Source organism: Staurois parvus, unplaced genomic scaffold (genome assembly GCF_062004578.1).
Source record: "Staurois parvus isolate SC_StPar_1 unplaced genomic scaffold, SC_StPar_1.0 ptg000695l, whole genome shotgun sequence".
In the NCBI taxonomy this organism is placed as follows: Eukaryota; Metazoa; Chordata; class Amphibia; order Anura; family Ranidae; genus Staurois; species Staurois parvus.
This window is the reverse complement of record NW_028318491.1, coordinates 1,091,339-1,116,274: the sequence shown is the minus strand read 5'-3', so window position 1 is coordinate 1,116,274 and position 24,936 is coordinate 1,091,339.

The following is a 24,936-nucleotide window of genomic DNA, read 5'->3' as shown; positions in this document are numbered from 1 at the left end:
TGCTGTCTCTACATGTAATGAACTTTGATTTGGTATAATGATTGTTTTAATTAAAGAATAATTTCTTTTAAGAAATTGATTGCATTAAATTGACAGCTTAATAAATAAATTGCCCTTTCATTAGGAAGAATTCAAGGAAATCAACCTATTTTTTTTTTGTTCAGGCTAATCAATATTTTTCTTTGTTGTATTAAACTGTCATTTTTAAGCAATGTTTGATAATATCATATCTATGATCTGTCATTTATTGTATCATGTATCGTCTGCATTAGTGTAGCATGACAAATCCTATTTATGGCCTGTAATGTACTGACAGTCCAATTGATGACTTATAACAATGACAGACTACATGCAAAGAGGCATATTTAAGAAATGACTCTGATCTCTGCTGTACTTGGAATGCATTTCTCCAGCTATTGTCTGTATGTTCTACTTTTGTTGAAAATGTAAGCAGCAGAGTTTATTTCAATGATGTTAATGGAATGGGGGTTAGGGTAAATCACATGATACTGGATACTTATTTATTTCCTCATTGGCAGGAACCTGATTAGATATAACAAAAAGGACTGCTGCCAGCCATAACAGTAACTCCTGCAGGCAAGGCAGTCCCTGTAACAACATCAGGTCAAATCTCACCAAGCTGCCACCAGTACAAGATGATTCTCAGCCTCAATATTTTCCAGCTCATGGGACCGCAATTTGGGCCTCCTTTCCTGATGATATCTGTGTAGATGAAATGTATCGTGAAGAACTTGGTCTATAACGTCATCACGTATGCTGACCGGACTTGTGGCAGTGCTGTTTGTGTACAGTACTACAGTACTGTGAAATCATGATTTTCTCCTGCGTCTATGTGAGTGGCTTTTAACCAATAAATTTTAGCTTTTTTAATATGCTACACCATGAGATATGTCCTCTTGTCTCTCTTATGTTGTACATATTGGTAAATGTGGAGTGCTGCTGAGCTGATGCCATAAGAAGATTGGATAGCTATGTGACAGTCAGGCATATTTGATCTCCAGTTCAAGGACTAAAAGTATCCGGTAAGAGGCTTAACAGAACTGGTGGCACAAGTGTGGAGGACATCCTGTTTCTACATAAAAGTTACCTTCTGTCACCACTATTTCTCACAGGATTGGATTGCAGGACTATTTATTTGGGATCTGTCATTTGGACTTTAATTTTTTTTTTCATCAGGGGATTATTTTCTAATTGTTTTGTATATATATTTTGAATGTATAGGTGTGTACAATTATTTACGGATATGTGATATTTATTCACTTTTTTTTTTTTGCTATTTAATTATTTATGTTGTTGTGTGCTATTTAAAATGGCAGATACCCTATTTTTTGTTTTACCAGAATTTGAATGTCAGCAGAGAGAGTGATCAACATTGAGTTTAGTTAAAGTGTAAAGGGGCAAAAATTGTTTTCTATGCATGAAAGTAAAAAAAAAACCTGTGTGCTGATCCCCCCACAGCCCCCAAATACTCACCTGAGACAAATCTCGATCCAGCACTGTGCACAGGGGCCTCAGCTCTCCTCTGTCTCTCTCTCCTCATTGGCTGAGACACAGTGGGGGAAATTTACTAAAGCTGGTTCACTTAGAATCTGGTGCACCTGTGCATGGTAGCCAATCAGCTTCTAACCTCTGCTTGTTTGGTTAAGCTGTGGCAATAAAACCTGTAAGCTGATTGGTTTCTATGCAGAAGTGCACCTGATTTTGCACTCTCCAGCCTTGGTGATTAAACCCCAGTAGTGGGAGCCATTGGCTTCCACTGCTGTTAATCACAGCCGGCGAGGAGAAAGCTGGGGTCATGCTCTATGTATCTTATAGAGCAAGTGGCTTGCTCTGGGGCACTCAGCAGGGGAGGGGGGGGGGCAAGAGCTCCTGTGGGGGACCAGAGCAGAGAAGGATCGGGGCTGCTCTGTGCAAAACCATTGCACAGAGCACATAAGTATAAAGCATGTTTATTCTTTTTTTTTTTTTAAACCAGAGCCTTTAATACCATTTTAACTAAAGGTGAAATTGAAATATTTACTCAATTTAAAAGTTGCCTTTTTAAAAGTTGAACTGGAATTCCAGATGTCTGTGGCTTGGGTGTATAAGAAATTAAATTTAACTTATGTCACAGACTGGCAAATTATGAATAAGGGTACCACAGTATTTCTGACTCAGTTTAGGGGTTGCCCAGATCTCATTATCATCACATTCCCTTCTTCCAACTACAAGCTATAACAATATATTTCCTCAGGAAATAAACATTTTTCATGTGTCATTTTATCCAAAATGGATGAAAGAGGTGATTTTCACTGTGTCACATTAAAGTGATCCTGCTATAGCCTTAGGAAAATAAAATTACAAAAAACTTCCCAAATTCAGAGAAAGAAAATTCACTGACGTTAAAAGCAGACATAAACCACCTTTTTCACAAAAGAAAACTTGAGTTGAAAATGTTCAATACATTATAAAAAATCTTGAATGAAATAAACAAATGTTTCTTTCTGCAGTGTTCAATTCATTTACATTCTAGAGCATGTGCACTATATTCTTCATTCAAGGCATGCCACTTGTGATAACTGTCACAGTTGCCAGAGTGATTATGTCAGCTTTCAACTGATCTTTCAAGAAAGGATGAACTGAACATACTTGGGTTTAGTTCAAGATATGTTTAGAGAACAGGAGTAAAGTTTGTATGACGAATCTGAACATCAATTAAGACAAAGGGAACCGAATGTTTAAAAAAATTTTCTGGTAATAATAGGAAAGGGATTGCCGAACAAATGGCACATGGGGCTAGGCACTTCCTGTAGAACTGATGATTTTCCCAGACTACTCGATGGAGATGCAACCAATTCTATAAGTTCTCTGCCTACAGTGTTAAGTCTACTGACTGGACTTAGTGTATTATTTTTCTTTGACTGAAACTAAGAACTGTGCCATTAATTTTCCCTTTTTTTCTTTGAGAGACTTTGCAATTGCTCCTTTCAGATTGCAGGTGGCACCTCCTACTCTACCTGCACTATAAATAGTTGTTATTATTGCGCTTCCTTTAGGTTCATAGCTCTTCTTTGGTGTTTCACCGTGTTATTGTTTGCGGTTCTAGCACACCACAGTTAGTGTGGTGCTGCAGAGTGGTGCTGCGGGGTGGGCGGGGGAGGGGATACTCTGTAAAGATGTTTTTTTGTATGTGTTTTGGATTATTGTTTTTGGTCTAGTACAATGTGCTCCAGGGTGGGCAATCTTTGATAATATTGATCTACTGTACTTTTGGGATACACGCTATGATTTGTGGGACAGATATTTTTCAATCTTCTTGAGGTCCAAATTATTATATCACCTCTCTATGGTGCCAGTGACGTTGATTTCTTTGAACGTCTGGGGGTTAAATGCCAACATTAAATGCTCACTGGTATTCAACTACCTTAAAACTTACAAGTCCCATATTTCTATACTACAAGAGAGCAATTTGATGGGGAATAGGATTCTAAGTCTTACGAAACCCTGGGTAGGGCATTATTATCATGCAACCTACTCATCCTACACTAGAGGTGTCAGTATCCTAATTCATAAAGATTTTTACACTGTTGGATCTCCACCTGGACCCTCATGGTAAATTTGTGATAATGCATGCTATGATTGATAATGTTGAAATGGTTATAGTGGGGCTCTATTTACACCCCCCACCGCCAGTGTTTCCATGTTTGCCAAAATAATTCAACTTATAGCCCTTTATCCTACAGAACATGTCCTTCTTGCAGGGGCTTCAATATGTCCCCTTGTCCATGGCTGGATAAATTTATGCCCGACACAGCTGCTGAATCTACTTTGTCTAGATAGGCTGAATCCTTTGATTTGTGGCACTGGAAACACCTGGCTGAAAGGGGATATACTTGCCACTCAGCTACTTAAGACACAAACTCTCGTATAGATCCACGGTGATAAAAATGAAATATGATCAAAAGAAAGAACACATGCTACCCTTAACAGCAGAGACAACAATCCACCTCACTTTTCATATGGATAATGGCCTTGGTTTACTAAAGCTTGTGTGCATATGCTTGTTTTTTTTTTTTGTCAGCCATGCCAGGATACCTAAATTGGATCATCACAGTACTTACAATGCAGGCACACTGATACACACAAGTCAGAATAAACATTCAATGAATTTTCTAAGAAGTGTGTTTTGTATTAAAAATACACCCCAGCATCCAAACATAAGTCAGCTTGCCTGTTAAAAAAATTTGATTTTTTTCAATTTTTTTTGGTCTATCTGATAGCTTTTATCAATTTTACAAGTGAATCTCATGTAGAAAGAAAACCACATTAAGTGCATGCTGATGTCATTAAAGGTTACTGTAAAAAAAAATAGTTCAAGTAGAAAAGTGCATGACATATTGGGGGTATCAAAAGTGCACATGTTCATATATGCACGCTATGTTCACAGCAGGGAAAGGGCATATATGTTTTCTGACTTTTTTGCTTTGCTTGTTGCATGTGTATATTTTACTTGTCACAGGATTGATACATACATTCCTTTGTTCAACTTAACCCCTTGGTGACTGAAGTAAAGCAAATGCCTGAATACAATTTAGCAACTTTGACATGTGTTAGTAAAACTGTACATATGTTCGCAACTACTTAATGTATCCAGGTAGATTATACCTTGTTTTTTTAGGACAAATTGGGTGTTCTTTTGTTGGCAAATGGTAAGGGATATCCCCTGATTTTTTTTTACTTATCAAAGACACACTAGCCCAAAATAGCATATATATTTTTTAATTACAGGTAGCTGTATATTTCTTGCCATTACCATACCTTACCACCAAAGACCAACCCAAAAGTGACCCTAACACTAACCCTGACACTGACCTAGATAAAACTTCAATCTAGCTTTTTTGTTCTCTATTTTTTTTTTTGTTTTTACACACACTTTTGTTTATTTACATCTTTCGCTCCTGCAAGGAGTGAAAGATTCAATGTATCCTTCTCTCCAATCAAAAGAGAAGAAAACACATGGGAGGGCTGCACAGTGACTGATTGTAAAACTAGGTGCCAGTCAGAGGCAATCGCAATTATTAGGTGACCGGGAACTGGGGGTCCTGATCGTTAGTATGAGCCCGGGGCTCTTGGTGAAAGCCTGGTCTCTGTGTTGGGAGAGTGCTGTGTGGCATTCTCAGCACACAGATAGGTACCCAAATATACAGCCTCATAAATAAAAACCCACTTCCGTGAGGCAGAATATCTGCGTATAGGTGGTGCCAAGGGGTTTAAGAAGACTTCCAAGTATAGATATTTTATACATAGCTACATTTGTCAATTTTTGATCAATGCAACTATGCATATATTACACCTGGCAGATCTACCTGGAAGCCGAAAATCACTGAAAAACATACTGCTACTCCAGTGATCTCCACTTGCTTCTGGTTCCAGTGCTCTGCTGCATTCTGAACACAGGAGGGGGTCACATTATTATCTGCAATTAATGAATATGGACTCAAATCTTGGACCCTTTTTTGTTTATTTCTAGTCCCAATTAAGGACTGCCAGTTGAAATCACTACAATATAACTAGGCAATTAAAATCAAGTTTAGTTAATGCACAATTATTGCTAGTAACATCATTACTCCAAAAGTAACTACCGCTGTTAACACTGTAATTCATTGACCAGGTTTGACTTCAAGGTGCTACATTCTAACAAAGTGAAGATCACCGGCAACTTTAACATCCAGGTAGGACATCTTTCAGAATCTTTGTGAACATTTTAAATGTTATTCTCTGCCTGGAGTTTTGCTTTCAAATAAGATTCATAAATAAAAGATACATATTTAATTATTGTTTATTCATCTTTGGCTCCCAAGGATATAAATCAAAGGTATTCAATATGATTCCAGCATTTGTGGTTTTGCCTTGTTCTTAAAAATATATGTTCCCCTTAAAGTAAATTTGTGGAGTGCTCTTATCAAATTCATACAACTCTAGGTGCCCATTTGTATGCTCTGATTTAGAACACCCAGGGATTTCCAAACCCAGGGCATGCTATTATGAAACAAACATCCACCACTTGGAAGACTTGATTTTGAGAAAAGGTGATCCAGAGCATGAGCATGCTGTTTGGGGTTCTAATTTGCAGTATTGAGCCTCCGGGATTTAAGGGACCTTTTGAATCTCTGAAAGTAATCTGAGATTTGTCACCTGATAGTGCCTCATCAGGTGGGTCGCAATCCATCCCACAGCTTTACTTTAAGCAAAGGTAAACTTTAAGTTTAGGAACAAGCTTAGGTAATTCTTTAATAATATCTAAAATAATATTATAAAAATAAAACATTTTATCCACAAAAAACATACATGATGCAAGTCAAAGCTTTGTCAAATAAACAGAGGGTGTTGTGCTGTCCCCTAGGAGAACCAAACATATAATACTATGCAAACTGTATAACAAGTGCCACAAAAGGAACACTATTCAAAGAGCTGTAAAATAAGTGCTCAAACAACTGAAATAAAGTCTACTGCAGGTGTGCAGGCAGTGATCTTCACATCAAATGTGTTTTATTCTTCCACCATACAAATGTTAAAAAGCAGCTGACCACAAAATCAGATCCCATTGACAAGGAGGTATGAATGTTCCAATGCAGCCATTGAAGAAACTATATTCCAATTAGGCAATACTGCATATCCAAAGGCAGATTACATAGACTCCAATGCTCAAATGGTAAGCATTAGAGAGAAACGGAGAGGAAACTCCATGGTGTACTACCAAAATACTCACATGAATCAAATGCAAAAAGAACAGCGTTTTGCTCTGGCTGAGGGGTGATCGAGAAAATGTCACTGCTATAGCTCTGCCCAACATGAATTTTGTCAACAGATATTGTCCAGGGACACAGGCATAGCAGTGTGTAAACCATCTGCTATACTGTATAAGGGATACCATAGGATAGCAACAGAGGGTGTGTTCAGCAATATTGTATAGAGGCTCCTATGTGCACTACCCAACTGGCATCCATCTTCTTGAAGACCACACAGCTGCCAACCATGTTTTTGAAGACCATTATCAAGACTGTTTACACAGCCAGCGGCCATGTTCTAGAAGACCTCTAACAAAACCATTGATAGTCCGCCATGTTCTAAGAGAAATTCCTATGACTATTCAGGTAGCCAGTAGCTGTGTCTAAACTATTGGCACAGCTGGCGGTCATGTTTTCGAAGACCACTATCAAAAGTATTTACAAAGCCAGCAGACAAACAAATTAACAAAAAAATGTACACAAAACTTTTTTTTTTTCAAAGAAGCCAAAAACTCTAAAGATTATTCCAATAAAATAAAGAAAATAACCTTATCCCTGTCTAATAGATTAAAATATTGCACCTATAAAAATAGCTGTCCAGGGATACAACCAGCAGAACAGAAAATCAATATGTAAAGATATAGAAAATCACTTAAATATTAACAAAACATTACAAATAACAACAAATAAAAATATTCTAATATATCTATATATATATCTATATATATATATATATATATATATATATATATATCTCAAAGTAAAAACAATATAAAAAGGTTAAACATATAAAAGATATATTTATTACTAACTGACTGTAATACTGAGCTTAGCTATTGCTGATGAAACAATTAATGTCCCGTTCCACATTCAGTCCAAATGAGTTATATGACTTTATTTCAAGACTTTTGTTTCAAGATGTGATATTACCCTCTTTAAGTTGGAATCCCACCAATAGGGTAAAGGATTATCTGTTTTGGGTGGACCTACACTTTTGGGATACTTATTCCAGACCCTACCTTCTGGCTCTTAGCCATCCTCTGGGATGTTGGGAACCCCAAAGGCTACATTCACACCACACTAGGGATGGGATGCGGATAGCTTGCTGTGTTCAGTGGTAGTTAAATGCCACCTCTGGGCACAGCAACACTTTGTACTATGGACAGATACAAAACGACTGATTAGCTGCAGATAGTTTGTGTGCGACCAAAACTCTGCAGAAACACAAACCCAGGACACACACTGTTTGCTTCCAGGGTCAGTAAGAGGCTCTATTCACATGTAACTGCTCTTTTGAGCAGTTAAGTGCAAACACTGATTTGTTACAAATTATAAATTTGACAGCTGCTTCTGACAGCTGTTGCTGGTTACACACAGTGTGTGAAGGCAGCATTTCCAACAGCTACTAATCTACTGATTCTTTCTGACAGCCTTCCCTGGCCACTGCCATTTGACTATGTGAATGAAACCTTACAGCCCAAGTCTCACAAGATGCTCTCCTGTACTGTGAAAAATAACACAATTATATGAGCGTCTAGTTACCCTTTATAACTAAACCTTAAGCTAAGAAAATAATGTGCATGTGCATTTTTATTTGAATTATGGTGTGATTTTTACATTTCTCCCAAGTTGTTACAGTAATCCATTAAGAAATTACTCATGCACTTTTGCCTCTGTAGTCCTCTTTTGAGGGGTTATGAGAAATGGCTCTCTTCAAACAGGATATTGCTTTAAACCTGTAGGTAAATAAGTGAACCAGAACCCTCGCTAAGTGGAAGAGTGGGTTTGATAATAAAGTTGGCAATGCCTCCACTCAGGATAGGGCCTCGATGAGCAGAGGAGATTCCCTTCCTGGGAAATTGACCAAAATCTAACAAAGTAATTGGGAACAGAGAAACTACTGCAATCAGCATATGCCATAAGTATTAACTGACATTAACCGTAAGTATATAGATGGAGTATAGTACAGTATGGAAATAATATCCGCTTTATATAAGAAAAGATTAATAACCTTACATACATCAATGTACTAACAGTTATTATCAGCAAAGTGCCCAGTAGGAGTCCTGGGGGAATTGTGCATATATACCCAGGTATAAATAGTTATTATTAGAGATACCTCCAGATGAATGTTGCAGAAAAGTTCAGTTGCAAGTATCCCTGAGGATGATGGGGCACCTGTCTTTATGATAGACATTGGAAGACAAGATCTGTGGGAAGATCCTCCAACTGTTGTCCTACCAGCCTGGAATGGAAAAGGCATGCAGGAACTGTGGTGTGGCACTGGAACTCAGAGTCAGCCTAGCTACTTGCACTTTAGTCCCTCCCTAGCAGTTTCTAATATGACATGCAACCAGAAATGGCTATTGGATGTCTAAACTTACTCTAGCATATGCTGGTTATTGAGTCCTAAGCTAAAACTAACTAGAGAATCCCAGACCTGAAGGGACAGGGCTAACTAAAATAACAGGAGCTATATATAAACTCTATTGCAATATTCAGATTCATTTACTAATATACAGCAAGGTGACCAGTACATACATACAGTAGCACAGATCTATCTGGCACTGTGTATGTGAAATAATATCAATAAGATAGAGATACTCAGTCATAAGGATTCATAAGGACACACTGAGCAGCTGCAGGTAAACTATTAGAACATAGGAATACTTGAAAAATAGTCCCTTCTGGCTTGTTTTTAGCAACATGGACAGGACATGTGGATGGGCTTTCCTCTCTTTCTCTGCACTTCCTCCTTGTGGAGTTTTAAAGTCAGCCTCCAGGAAGTGCTAATACATAATTATTCATAACACTGTGATATTAGCAGCTAACAGTAGAGGGCAGCAGACCCCTACACCTCTGTGCAGACATTTCCCATAATATAGACCAGCCATAGCTGCTCACTCTCCTTGTGCAGGGTCTTGTATCCACCCCCTGTAATTTTCTTTAGGCAGCCTGTAGAGAGAGGTCCTGCTGGATCTCACACACAGATCTGCTGTCTGCACAGGCTATATTCAACACTGTGATGATACCCCTGCTAATTTTACAAGGTATTATCTGGAAGGCATTTGGTACACACAAAGTTTATTTGGAGCACATGTGACTATTGAGAAATATAAGTAATTTTTTTTTGCCACTGGTCCAATTTTAAACATGCCAGAGCTAAACAATAATCCATATGCAGAGTTAAAAAATAAATATTACTGGCAGACTTGGTCTTCCTCTGCCTTACATTTAGGGTGGGCCCTATTCTGTGAGTAGTATACAGGAAATTAATAATGCTATAGGTCAAACATCTTTTATAGGGATTGAAAAACAGAGGGTGCCATTGCCTACCTCTTTACGAAAATGTTGGTTGCCTAGCTAAATCTAGCTTCAATACATAATCAACAACCCACTCCAAGCATGCAGCAAGTGAATTCAGAATTAACTCCTGATCTTTCTGATCAGAAGCTAGCTATTTTCAGAAAGACAGTTCAGATATAGCAGCTTATATAATTAATTGGCACATGCTTCCTTCAACTCCCTTGTATTTTTGGAATCCTTATTCATGCGAAAGTTTAATCTAGTGTTTCTATATATTGTTGGGCAATCATGATTCAGGCATTTTCCTTCCAAAAAGCATCTGCAGAGTGAGCTAGGCTATTAAAAAAAGATCAGAGACACCATGCTGAGGCTCCACAAGCCTTCAAGAACCATTGAAATTGAAGGAGTGGCATTGCTATGTTGCTTTGATGACTGTGTTTATTGTGGTGCAAACCCCTGGGAAGAACTCCTGGCTAATCACAACAGCTCCTTAGGTGTAGCAGCACAGACTATTTTCCTGGATCTAACAACTCACCAGCTGATGGTGACTGGTTCTCTGGCACTGTAAAACATACACACAGGAACATTTAGATCATATAGAGGCATTCCTGCTATTGATGATAAATGACAGATTCTATACACTGTTTGTAAAAAAAAAAAACAATACAGTTCTCTCCCCTGTCAGCTACTGCACACTGCTTTGCATGGCTCTGCATAGCAGAGTCATGCAAAGCAGTGTGCTTACAGTTGAAAGCACTAACAAAGCCCACAGTAAAACATACATAGCACACAGTTAACCCTTTGATCGCTCCACATATTAACCACTTCCTGCCCAGTGCCATTAGTACATGTCAGTGCTTTTTATTAGCACTGATCACTGTATTGGTGTCACTGAGGATGTCAGTGACACCAAGTCAGTTCCCCCTGTGTCAGAATGCCCGCCGCAGTCCCACAGTCGCTATAAGTCGCTAACTGCCACCATTACTAGTGAAAATAAAAAAATAAAATTCCAGTATATATACCGCCCTTTGTAAACGAGATAACTTTCACGTAAACCAATTAATTTACACATATTGGGATTTTTTTTTTAGCAAAGACATGTAGCAGAATACATTTTAGTCTAAATTTATGGCGAAATTTGATTTTTTAAATTTTTTTACTGGACATGTTTAATAGCAAAAAGTCAAAAATATTGCTTTTTCTCAAAATTGTTGGGCTTTTTTTTTCATAGCGCAAAAAATAAAAAACATAAATTACCACGGAAAGAAAGCTCTGTTCATGGGAAAATAAAGGAAATAAATGTCATTTGGGTGCAGCATTGCATGACCACGCAATTGTCAGTGAAAGTAACGCAGTGTCGTAATGCAAAAAATGACCTGGTCAGGAAGGGGCGTAAATCTTCGGGAGGGTAAGTGGTTAAAGGAGTACATAAAACAACTTCACATGCAGTTCAATGCATCCCCAAAGAGCATGTTATGTAAGGAATATGTGAATTCTTTTAGTGATGACCTTAACCTCCCTGGCGGTATTCCCGAGAGTAGCTCGGGGTAAAGTTTCCGTACCACAAGCGGTAACCCCAAGCTACACTCGGGCTTACCATGCGGCGCTGCTCTGCGATCCCTCGATCACTTACCTTGTCCTGCGCTCCCGCGATATCCCTCCTGCAGTGTCCCCGGCAATGTAATCCGGCGGATGCCGGCATCTGTCATCTGGGTTCCGTCCCCTGCGAGCGTCGGGACGTACGGGGGACGGAACGGCGGGAAATTTGAAAATGACAAAAAGTGACATTCACTAAAATCGCATAGTAAAACATTACTGTATCAAACCATTTCACATACATTTTGTCCCGAGTGCTTTGTCCTGTGCCCTGCCTACATTTTTACTGTTCTTATTGCCTGGAAACTGAGAAATGTCCATGGCGTCCAAAAAGTGTCCCTTTAAGTCAAAAGCAGTTTTAAACCAGCTAGAGAACAGAGATAGTAAATTAGAACCACTTGCAGAATTGAGTGATAATGATTCGTGGGGAAATTCGTCATCAGACACCGAAAACAATTTTGAGACTTTGCTCAGCGATGTGTAAACTTGGCGCTATATTTCAAATTTCAGTGTTTTTCGTTTGATTATATTATTGAATTAAATTTATTATTATATTATTAATTTTTATGATTTTTTATTAAATTATAATTTATGATTTCAGGTTTCAAGTTTTATCCTACCCGGGATGTTTACTAGACTCTTGTTTGGACAGATTTCAGTGAGTTATTCCTAAGAATTACAGCCTACAATATAAAACGCCAAATTTCCATGCAAAATAATGGTACCGCTTTCAGCACCAAAAATCTGAACTAATCATACCGCCAGGGAGGTTAAGCTGCATTTTTTTTTTCATGCATCGGTATATGTTTCCCATGGCAGTGCCCAGCTACCTATGCATTTTTAACAAGCTTGCAAATTGCCAAAAAAATTGAACACAACTTGACTCCCAAAGACTTCAGTGGGGTTTAAAGATACAGTTTGTTCTGTTTAGGGGATTTTCGCTGAATTTACCAAACCTACATAAAACCAAACTTTGGTTTCCTCATCCTTACTTCTAGGTTCTTCAAAACAAAGGGTGCTGTCCAGTAGGGACCATATACTTTGCTGATTGCAAAGCTCTAGATCTAACTCAGTAGTGGGTGTGTCAGAACTCTGCAGAAAGAAAACTGCCTACGCTTACACTCGGTTCACATTAGTGCCATTTTGCAGGCCGCCGCATGCTGCCATGCCTCGCAAAATGCAGGAAAAAGTTCCCTTCACCTTTCCAGTGTTGGTCTCAGTGTGGGTGCAATTTCCAGTATGGGTGGTAGGACATTGAGATTAATGGCACCCACCTGCAGGTCCCACGATTTGTGTGCGGGTGGTTGCAACTGCAAGATGAAGTTTGTGTCCCGCAGCGGCCTCCACCCTCACTAGCGTGAACCAAAATCTTAGAGCGCACAGATCCTTCTCTTCAGCTTGCTGGCAGAGTACTGGCTATTCAATCAGGCTGTGGCTGCCTTTTAAAGAAAAATAATTAAAAGACTTTACACACCTTTTGTTTTGGAACGCCTGGAATGTACAAAAATTTAACTGATTTACTCTGAAAGCCGGTTCACTCCATAAAAACGCAGTCCGGATGTATTCTGGTTGTGTTTCTCTATCAGCATTTTTGATGCATTCCAGTGTATTTTTTCCCTTCTTTTTTTTCTTCACCTCTAAATAGGGACGTGTTTTCTGCTGCATTTTGTTTGTGTTTTTCTGCATTTCAGTACAGTTTACTGGAAATCACTGAAACTGACTGCACATGTGTGAACGATGCCATTAGAAACTGAATAACCTACTATGCTTTTTTGATGCAGGAAAAAAAACCACTAGACTGCATGTTTGATTGTGGTTTGACATATAGGCTTCAGATTGGACTGTCATTTACATTTTGCAAATGAATTTCTTGTAATTATATTATTGCTTTTTTTTAAGCCCATAGGAAGGGGATAAAATACCCTAAAACATGTTTCTGTATAATTTGTTTCAACAAGGTGATTTCAAACTTGGTTTCCTGCTCTTTTTATTAATTATTTCCTTAACCATTGGGCATAAATTGGTGCTGATAGCTAATTCTATTATTAGAGATGAGCGAAGTATTCAAAAATTCGATTCGGCTGATTCGGCGAATTCGTGGAAAATTTTTGATTCGAGTCGAATATATTCGCTGCGAATTTAACTTATAAAAGAGTGTTTCTAGGCTTCAGAGAGCCTTTATATTAGTGCAGAACACTGTACCTTTAATTTAAATGCCCTTGGAGTCTGCTGGGGAAGAGAAATAATACTGACAGTCAGTATGACATGCAGATGAGTGCCGTCGATCTTAGAATCACCGCACACTTCACTCATTTGGGCAGTCACAGGGCCAAAACCAGAGTGTGGAGCCACAGTGTGGCGGTGGAGGCAGCAGCAATGGGAGGCCATACAGCACCCTATGACAAAAATGGAAACCACCAGCAGTGTGAGGAGACCTGAAAGTGGCACATGGCAGAGTGTGGCGATGGAGACAGCAGCAATGGGAGGCCGTACAGGGACCCATGACACACTCTGGACCTGGCAGCAGCATGAGGAGGCGGTACAGGGGCCCATGACAGATTACGGGCCTGGCAGCAGCATGAGGAGTTGGTACGGGGGCCCATGGCAGATTACAGGCCTGGCAGCAGCAATGGGAGGCCGTACAGGGACCCATGACACACTCTGGACCTGGCAGCAGCATGAGGAGGCGGTACAGGGGCCCATGACAGATTACGGGCCTGGCAGCAGCATGAGGAGTCGGTACGGGGGCCCATGACACACTCTGGACCTGGCAGCAGCATGAGGAGGCGGTACAGGGGCGCATGACAGATTACGAGCCTGGCAGCAGCAACTTGGACAGGAGGACGCTCAGCTTCTGCACCGTCAGGTGCGAGCTCGCAAACTGTTGTCTCTTGGAAACGGATTCCAAGAAAGACTGCTGACGGAATCCGTGAAGAGGAGTAGCAGGAGAAGGAGCATCTGAACAAGCGGAATATGCCAACAAGCGACAACAGGGGCCCATGACAGATTACGGGCCTGGCAGCAGCATGAGGAGTCGGTACGGGGGCCCATGGCAGATTACGGGCCTGGCAGCAGCAATGGGAGGCCCGTAATCTGCCAGCACCCTATGACAAAAAATGGAACACACCAGCAGTGTGTGAGGAGACCTGAAAGTGGCACATGGCAGAGTGTGGCGATGGAGACAGCAGCAATGGGAGGCCGTACAGGGACCCATGAGAGACTCTGGACCTGGCAGCAGCATGAGGAGGAGGTACAGGGGCCCATGGCAGATTAGGGGCCTGGCAGCAGCTATGGGAGGCCCGTAATCTGCCAGAACCCTATGACAAAAAATTGAACCCACCAGCAGTGTGAGGAGACCTGAAAGTGGCACATGGCAGAGTGTGGCGATGGAGACAGCAGCAATGGGAGGCCGTACAGGGACCCATGAGAGACTGTGGACCTGGCAGCAGCATGAGGAGGTGGTACTGGGGCCCATGGCAGATTACGGGCCTGGCAGCAGCAATGGGAGGCCCGTAATCTGCCAGCACCCTATGACAAAAAATGTAACACACCAGCAGTGTGAGGAGACCTGAAAGTGGCACATGGCAGAGTGTGGCGATGGAGACAGCAGCAATGGGAGGCCGTACAGGGACCCATGAGAGACTCTGGACCTGGCAGCAGCATGAGGAGGCGGTACTGGGGCCCATGGCAGATTAAGGCCTGGCAGCAGCAATGGGAGGCCCGTAATCTGCCAGCACCCTATGACAAAATGGAACCCTGGGCTGGGGCAGGCAGAACCGCCGTATCTTTATCACGGTTTTCCCAGGCCACCAAATGGCGATGCTGCATATGCTGACGCAACGCTGTAGTCCCAACATGGGCCCCCTGGCCACGCTTGACTTTCTGGCCACATAGTCGACATACGGCTACGTTTACTTCCTCGGGCGGCTTGACAAAAAATTGCCACACCGCCGAGTAGGAAACTTTGCCCCTGCTACTCCACACTGGCTGACTGCTACTTCCTCCGTGCACACCGGCACCACTACTGGCCGTGGTGGTAGGCTGCAGTGGAGCTGGTGCTGTACTCCGTGGCCGTTTGCCTCCACTGACACTGCTGCGACCCTGCTGCCTCCTGGCAGCAGCAATGGGAGGCCGTACAGGGACCCATGACACACTCTGGACCTGGCAGCAGCATGAAGAGGCGGTACAGGGGCCCATGGCAGATTACGGGCCTGGCAGCAGCAATGGGAGGCCCGTAATCTGCCAGCATCCTATGACAAAAAATGGAACACACCAGCAGTGTGAGCAGACCTGAAAGTGGCACATGGCATGAGAGACTGTGGACCTGGCAGCAGCATGAGGAGGCGGTATAGGGGCCCATGGCAGATTAGGGGCCTGGCAGAAGCTATGGGAGGCCCGTAATCTGCCAGCACCCTATGTCAAAAAATTGAACACACCAGCAGTGTGTGAGGAGACCTGAAAGTGGCACATGGCAGAGTGTGGCGATGGAGACAGCAGCAATGGGACGCCGTACAGGGACCCATGAGATACTCTGGACTTGGCAGCAGCATGAGGAGGCGGTACAGGGGCCCATGGCAGATTAGGGGCCTGGCAGCAGCTATGGGAGGCCCGTAATCTGCCAGCACCCTATGACAAAAAATTGAACACACCAGCAGTGTGAGGAGACCTGAAAGTGGCACATGGCAGAGTGTGGCGATGGAGACAGCAGCAATGGGACGCCGTACAGGGACCCATGAGAGACTCTGGACTTGACAGCAGCATGAGGAGGCGGTACAGGGGCCCATGGCAGATTAGGGGCCTGGCAGCAGCTATGGGAGGTCTGTAATCTGCCAGCACCCTATGTCAAAAAATTGAACACACCAGCAGTGTGAGGAGACCTGAAAGTGGCACATGGCAGAGTGTGGCGATGGAGACAGCAGCAATGGGAGGCCGTACAGGCACCCATGAGAGACTCTGGACCTGGCAGCAGCATGAGGAGGCGGTACAGGGGCCCATGGCAGATTAGGGGCCTGGCAGCAGCTATGGGAGGCCCGTAATCTGCCAGCACCCTATGACAAAAAATGGAACACACCAGCAGTGTGAGGAGACCTGAAAGTGGCACATGGCAGAGTGTGGCGATGGAGACAGCAGCAATGGGACGCCGTACAGGGACCCATGAGAGACTCTGGACTTGGCAGCAGCATGAGGAGGCGGTACAGGGGCCCATGGCAGATTAGGGGCCTGGCAGCAGCTATGGGAGGCCCGTAATCTGCCAGCACCCTATGACAAAAAATTGAACACACCAGCAGTGTGAGGAGACCTGAAAGTGGCACATGGCAGAGTGTGGCGATGGAGAGAGCAGCAATGGGAGGCCGTACAGGGACCCATGAGAGACTCTGGACCTGGCAGCAGCATGAGGAGGCGGTACAGGGGCCCATGGCAGATTAGGGGCCTGGCAGCAGCTATGGGAGGTCCGGAATCTGCCAGCACCCTATGTCAAAAAATTGAACACACCAGCAGTGTGAGGAGACCTGAAAGTGGCACATGGCAGAGTGTGGCGATGGAGACAGCAGCAATGGGAGGCCGTACAGGGACCCATGAGAGACTCTGGACCTGGCAGCAGCATGAGAAGGCGGTACAGGGGCCCATGGCAGATTAGGGGCCTGGCAGCAGCTATGGGAGGCCCGTAATCTGCCAGCACCCTATGACAAAAAATGGAACACACCAGCAGTGTGAGGAGACCTGAAAGTGGCACATGGCAGAGTGTGGCGATGGAGACAGCAGCAATGGGAGGCCGTACAGGGACCCATGAGAGACTCTGGACCTGGCAGCAGCATGAGGAGGCGGTACAGGGGCCCATGGCAGATTAGGGGCCTGGCAGCAGCTATGGGAGGCCCGTAATCTGCCAGCACCCTATGTCAAAAAATTGAACACACCAGCAGTGTGAGGAGACCTGAAAGTGGCACATGGCAGAGTGTGGCGATGGAGACAGCAGCAATGGGAGGCCGTACAGGGACCCATGAGAGACTCTGGACCTGGCAGCAGCATGAGGAGGCGGTACAGGGGCCCAAGGCAGATTAGGGGCCTGGCAGCAGCTATGGGAAGTCCGTAATCTGCCAGCACCCTATGACAAAAAATTGAACACACCAGCAGTGTGTGAGGAGACCTGAAAGTGGCACATGGCAGAGTGTGGCGATGGAGACAGCAGCAATGGGAGGCCGTACAGGGACCCATGAGAGACTGTGGACCTGGCAGCAGCATGAGGAGGCGGTACAGGGGCCCATGGCAGATTAGGGACCTGGCAGCAGCTATGGGAGGTCCGTAATCTGCCAGCACCCTATGACAAAAAATTGAACACACCAGCAGTGTGAGGAGACCTGAAAGTGGCACATGGCAGAGTGTGGCGATGGAGACAGCAGCAATGGGACGCCGTACAGGGACCCATGAGAGACTCTGGACTTGGCAGCAGCATGAGGAGGCGGTACAGGGGCCCATGGCAGATTAGGGGCCTGGCAGCAGCTATGGGAGGTCCGTAATCTGCCAGCACCCTATGTCAAAAAATTGAACACACCAGCAGTGTGAGGAGACCTGAAAGTGGCACATGGCAGAGTGTGGCGATGGAGACAGCAGCAATGGGAGGCCGTACAGGGACCCATGAGAGACTCTGGACCTGGCAGCAGCATGAGGAGGCGGTACAGGGGCCCATGGCAGATTAGGGGCCTGGCAGCAGCTATGGGAGGCCCGTAATCTGCCAGCACCCTATGACAAAAAATTGAACACACCAGCAGTGTGAGGAGACCTGAAAGTGGCACATGGCAGAGTGTGGCGATGGAGACAGCAGCAATGGGACGCCGTACAGGGACCCATGAGAGATTCTGGACTTGGCAGCAGCATGAGGAGGCGGTACAGGGGCCCATGGCAGATTAGGGGCCAGGCAGCAGCTATGGGAGGTCCGTAATCTGCCAGCACCCTATGTCAAAAAATTGAACACACCAGCAGTGTGAGGAGACCTGAAAGTGGCACATGGCAGAGTGTGGCGATGGAGACAGCAGCAATGGGAGGCCGTACAGGGACCCATGAGAGACTCTGGACCTGGCAGCAGCATGAGGAGGCGGTATAGGGGCCCATGGCAGATTATGGTCCTGGCAGCAGCTATGGGAGGCCCGTAATCTGCCAGCACCCTATGACAAAAAATTGAACACACCAGCAGTGTGTGAGGAGACCTGAAAGTGGCACATGGCAGAGTGTGGCGATGGAGACAGCAGCAATGGGACGCCGTACAGGGACCCATGAGAGACTCTGGACTTGGCAGCAGCATGAGGAGGCGGTACAGGGGCCCATGGCAGATTAGGGGCCAGGCAGCAGCTATGGGAGGTCCGTAATCTGCCAGCACCCTATGTCAAAAAATTGAACACACCAGCAGTGTGAGGAGACCTGAAAGTGGCACATGGCAGAGTGTGGCGATGGAGACAGCAGCAATGGGAGGCCGTACAGGGACCCATGAGAGACTCTGGACCTGGCAGCAGCATGAGGAGGCGGTACAGGGGCCCAAGGCAGATTAGGGGCCTGGCAGCAGCTATGGGAAGTCCGTAATCTGCCAGCACCCTATGACAAAAAATTGAACACACCAGCAGTGTGTGAGGAGACCTGAAAGTGGCACATGGCAGAGTGTGGCGATGGAGACAGCAGCAATGGGAGGCCGTACAGGGACCCATGAGAGACTGTGGACCTGGCAGCAGCATGAGGAGGCGGTACAGGGGCCCATGGCAGATTAGGGACCTGGCAGCAGCTATGGGAGGTCCGTAATCTGCCAGCACCCTATGACAAAAAATTGAACACACCAGCAGTGTGAGGAGACCTGAAAGTGGCACATGGCAGAGTGTGGCGATGGAGACAGCAGCAATGGGACGCCGTACAGGGACCCATGAGAGACTCTGGACTTGGCAGCAGCATGAGGAGGCGGTACAGGGGCCCATGGCAGATTAGGGGCCTGGCAGCAGCTATGGGAGGTCCGTAATCTGCCAGCACCCTATGTCAAAAAATTGAACACACCAGCAGTGTGAGGAGACCTGAAAGTGGCACATGGCAGAGTGTGGCGATGGAGACAGCAGCAATGGGAGGCCGTACAGGGACCCATGAGAGACTCTGGACCTGGCAGCAGCATGAGGAGGCGGTACAGGGGCCCATGGCAGATTAGGGGCCTGGCAGCAGCTATGGGAGGCCCGTAATCTGCCAGCACCCTATGACAAAAAATTGAACACACCAGCAGTGTGAGGAGACCTGAAAGTGGCACATGGCAGAGTGTGGCGATGGAGACAGCAGCAATGGGACGCCGTACAGGGACCCATGAGAGACTCTGGACTTGGCAGCAGCATGAGGAGGCGGTACAGGGGCCCATGGCAGATTAGGGGCCAGGCAGCAGCTATGGGAGGTCCGTAATCTGCCAGCACCCTATGTCAAAAAATTGAACACACCAGCAGTGTGAGGAGACCTGAAAGTGGCACATGGCAGAGTGTGGCGATGGAGACAGCAGCAATGGGAGGCCGTACAGGGACCCATGAGAGACTCTGGACTTGGCAGCAGCATGAGGAGGCGGTATAGGGGCCCATGGCAGATTAGGGGCCAGGCAGCAGCTATGGGAGGTCCATAATCTGCCAGCACCCTATGTCAAAAAATTGAACACACCAGCAGTGTGAGGAGACCTGAAAGTGGCACATGGCAGAGTGTGGCGATGGAGACAGCAGCAATGGGAGGCCGTACAGGGACCCATGAGAGACTCTGGACCTGGCAGCAGCATGAGGAGGCGGTATAGGGGCCCATGGCAGATTATGGTCCTGGCAGCAGCTATGGGAGGCCCGTAATCTGCCAGCACCCTATGACAAAAAATTGAACACACCAGCAGTGTGTGAGGAGACCTGAAAGTGGCACATGGCAGAGTGTGGCGATGGAGACAGCAGCAATGGGAGGCCGTACAGGGACCCATGAGAGACTCTGGACTTGGCAGCAGCATGAGGAGGCGGTATAGGGGCCCATGGCAGATTAGGGGCCTGGCAGCAGCTATGGGAGGCCCGTAATCTGCCAGCACCCTATGACAAAAAATGGAACACACCAGCAGTGTGAGGAGACGTGAAAGTGGCACATGGCAGGGGCATGATTCATGGAGGATTTAGTCAGTTGTGTCAGGAACTGGTGGTTTGAAATCCAGACTAATCCACGCCTGATTCATTTTCACAAACGTGAGTCTCTCCACACTTTGGGTGGACAGTCGTGTCCTCCGCGGAGTTACAATACCTCCTGCCGCACTAAACACGAGCTCCGATGCCACGCTACTGGCCGGGCATGACAGCCTTTCAAGGGCAAATTCAGCTAGTTGGGGCCAAAGGTCAAGTTTCATTGCCCAGTAGTCAAGGGGATTGTCTACCTCAGTTGGCAGGGTGCTGTCCAAGTAGGCCCAAGCCTGTTGTTTGAGGTCCTGCTCCAGGTCCACCTGATGCTGCTGCTGCTGCGGCTGGTTAGTAGTTTCCTCACTGCGCTGGTGAAGAAAGCTACTCATCATCGACTGCAGACTGAGGCAGCCGCTGCTGGTGGAGCTACCACTTCTCCTACCACCCCACCCCTCCCCTGCTGCCATGGCAGCGGAACGCGAGCGCACAGGGCCCACAGTGTCTGAGGATGGACGTTGGCGCACAAAGGCAGAGACCAACTGACCACATAGGTGGTTTTTATAGTACGTTATTTTGGCCTCCCTCTCAGCAGGTGTGAAAAAGGCCACCATTTTTGAACGGTAGCGAGGGTCCAACAAGGTGGACAGCCAAAAGTCATCCCTCTGTCTGATGGTTATTATTCGGCTGTCGCTACGCAAGCAACCGAGCATGCTATGGGCCATTTGTGCCAAGGAATGCGAGGGACTCCCTGCCTCCATCTCCACAGCATACTGCCACGGTGCGTCTGGGTCCTCTGTCTCCTCCTCCTCTACCAGATGCTCCTGCTCCTCCACTCCTGTCCGCTGAGTGGAAAAACCACCCATTTCACTCAATAATTCCTGAGCACAAATGTCCTCCTCTACCTCCTCCTCTTCTTCCTGTCCTGCCCCCACAGGGGTCATGTGGCATTGAGATCTGTGCGCCACGTCTACCGCACCCTGACCAGCCATTGTTAACAGCATTTGTTCCAGGACGTGCAACAGAGGAATGACGTCGTTCATCCCATAGTCCTGCCGACTCACGAATAGCGTGGCCTCCTCAAAGGGCCTGAGCAAGCGGCAGGTGTCACGCATGAGCTGCCAATGGCTGACATCAAAGTTACACAGGGGAGTACCTTTATCCGCTTGTAACATCAGGAAATCGGTGATGGCCTTTCGCTGTTCGTAAAGGCGGTCTAACATGTGTAGGGTTGAATTCCACCTTGTTGCAACGTCGCAGATCAGGCGATGCTGTGCAATTCCGTTCTGCCGCTGCAGCTCAAGGAGGATGTGCTTTGCGGTGTAGGAATGGCTGAAATGCATGCAAAGTTTACGTGACATTTTAAGGATGTCTTGCAGTGGGATGGTGGATTTTAGGAACCGCTTGACAACCAGATTGAACACGTGAGCCATGCATGGCGCATGGCACAACCTTCCTTGACGCAGAGCAGACACCATGTTCTTTCCGTTGTCGGTCAACATGGTTCCGATTTTCAGTTTGCGCGGAGACAGCCATCTGTCGATTTCTCTGTTCATTACACTGAGAAGTTCCTCCCCAAGGAATACCAGGTGCAGCACAGCGTGACACCGTTGCGCCCTGCACATGTGATATGCCGGTCGGGTAATGGGACTTGGCACGGGGGTGGCGGCTGAGGACACGAAGGAAGAAGAGGTGGTAGAGGCGGACATCTTTTGTGGACCAAAGACGTGCAAACGTGGAGGCAAAAGCGGCGTGACCTGTCCAAGTTGCTGGTGCGGCTGTGACGGCACCATGTTCACCCAGTGGGCCGTAAATGACATGTACTGTCCCTGACCGTAGTTACAGCTCCACACGTCGGCACTGCCGTGCACTTTGGCAGAGACCGACATGCTCAAAGACTGGCCCACCATCTCTTCTACATGTGAATGCAGGGCTGGCACTGCCTTTTTGGCGAAGAAATGACGGCTTGCAACTCTCCACCGCGGCGCGGCACAAGCCATCATTTCTCGGAAAGGTGCTGAGTCCACCACTTGGAAAGGGAGGGACTGCAGCACCAGCAACTTGGACAGGAGGACGTTCAGCTTTTGCACCGTCGGGTGCGTGCTCGCAAACTGTTGTCTCTTGGAAACGGATTCCAAGAAAGACTGCTGACGGAATCCGTGAAGAGGAGTAGCAGGAGAAGGAGCATCTGAACGAGCGGAAGATGGCAACGAGCGACAACTCCCCTCAGCAGAGGTGTTGAAGCCTTGACTGGCTGATAGAGGGCGATTGACGTCGGGTAACGGAGCAAGTAACGGAGCGGGTGATGGAGCGGGGGCTGGGGCGGGCAGAACCGCCGTATCTTTATCACGGTTTTCCCAGGCCACCAAATGGCGACGCTGCATATGCTGCCGCAACGCTGTAGTCCCAACATGGGCCCCCTGGCCACGCTTGACTTTCTGGCCACATAGTCGACATACGGCTACGTTTACTTCCTCGGGCGGCTTGACAAAAAATTGCCACACCGCCGAGTAGGAAACTTTGCCCCCGATACTCCTCACTGGCAGACTGCTGCTTCCTCCGTGCACACCGGCACCACTACTGGCCGTGGTGGTAGGCTGCAGTGGAGCTGGTGCTCTACTCCGTGGCCGTTTGCCTCCACTGACACTGCTGCGACCCTGCTGCCTCCTGGGCAACCCACCGACTGTTTTGCTCGCTGCCAAGCTGGCACCCTCTTCTCCTGATGATGCGGAAGCAATAGCCTGATGACGACGAGGCTGCCAAGTGCGATCAGCCTCATCATCATCAATTAGGGTCTCCGCCTCACTACTAGCCCCCTCGGCTGCGTGTGGGTCAGGAGACAGACCTGTCTCTAGACCGGCTACCAAGCCACTCTCCTCGCCACTACTTCTTCGCCTGGCTGCTGAAGAGGCGGATGTCTCCCCCCGTTCCTGACCGCCCTCTGTTAGCTCTTCCTCACTGTACAGTGGGGCTGAGCCCACAGCATGCGATACTTCGCTTGGTGAGGAAACACCAAAGGACAGGGGCAGGTAGAGGACACGTGATTTCAGTGGGCTTGCTCCCGGGCCATGCCAACTAACGGTTGTGTCTGACGTACCCACCGACCATTGGCTGTAGGTGTCAGAGGTGACCTGGGAAGAGGAAGACGACCGAGCCAACCAATCGATGACGGCAGGGTTGTCGGTGGAGACACGACCGCTGGATGACACCGGGAGCACTGGCCTCTGGCTGCGAATAGTGCTGCCTCGACCCCTTCCTCTGCTGCCACATCTGCTCGCTCCTAAAACATTGCCTCCTCTGCCACTCCTCTGCATGTTGTCTGACATACTCTTTAATTAAACGATTCTGTGTCCCTGAGTAACAATTCTGTGTCTGTCCCTGAGTAACAATTCTGTGTCCCTGAGTAACGTTTCTGTGGCCCTAAGTAACAGTTCTGTGGCCCTCAGTAACAATTCTGTGTCCCTCAGTAACAATTCTGTGTCTGTCCCTGAGTAACAATTCTGTGTCCCTGAGTAACAATTCTGTGTCCCTCAGTAACAATTCTGTGTCCCTCAGTAACAATTCTGTGTCTGTCCCTGAGTAACAATTCTGTGTCTGTCCCTGAGTAACAATTCTGTGTCCCTGAGTAACGTTTCTCTGGCCCTAAGTAACAGTTCTGTGGCCCTCAGTAACAATTCTGTGTCCCTCAGTAACAATTCTGTGTCTGTCCCTGAGTAACAATTCTGTGTCCCTCAGTAACAATTCTGTGTCCCTCAGTAACAATTCTGTGTCCCTGAGTAACAATTCTGTGTCCCTCAGTAACAATTCTGTGTCCCTGAGTAACAATTCTGTGTCCCTCAGTAACAATTCTGTGTCCCTGAGTAACAATTCTGTGTCTGTCCCTGTGTAACAATTCTGTGTCTGTCCCTGAGTAACAATTCTGTGTCCCTAAGTAACGTTTCTGTGGCCCTAAGTAACGGTTCTGTGGCCCTCAGTAACAAATCTGTGTCCCTCAGTAACAATTCTGTGTCTGTCCCTGAGTAACAATTCTGTGTCCCTAAGTAACGTTTCTGTGGCCCTAAGTAACGTTTCTGTGGCCCTAAGTAACGATTCTGTGGCCCTAAGTA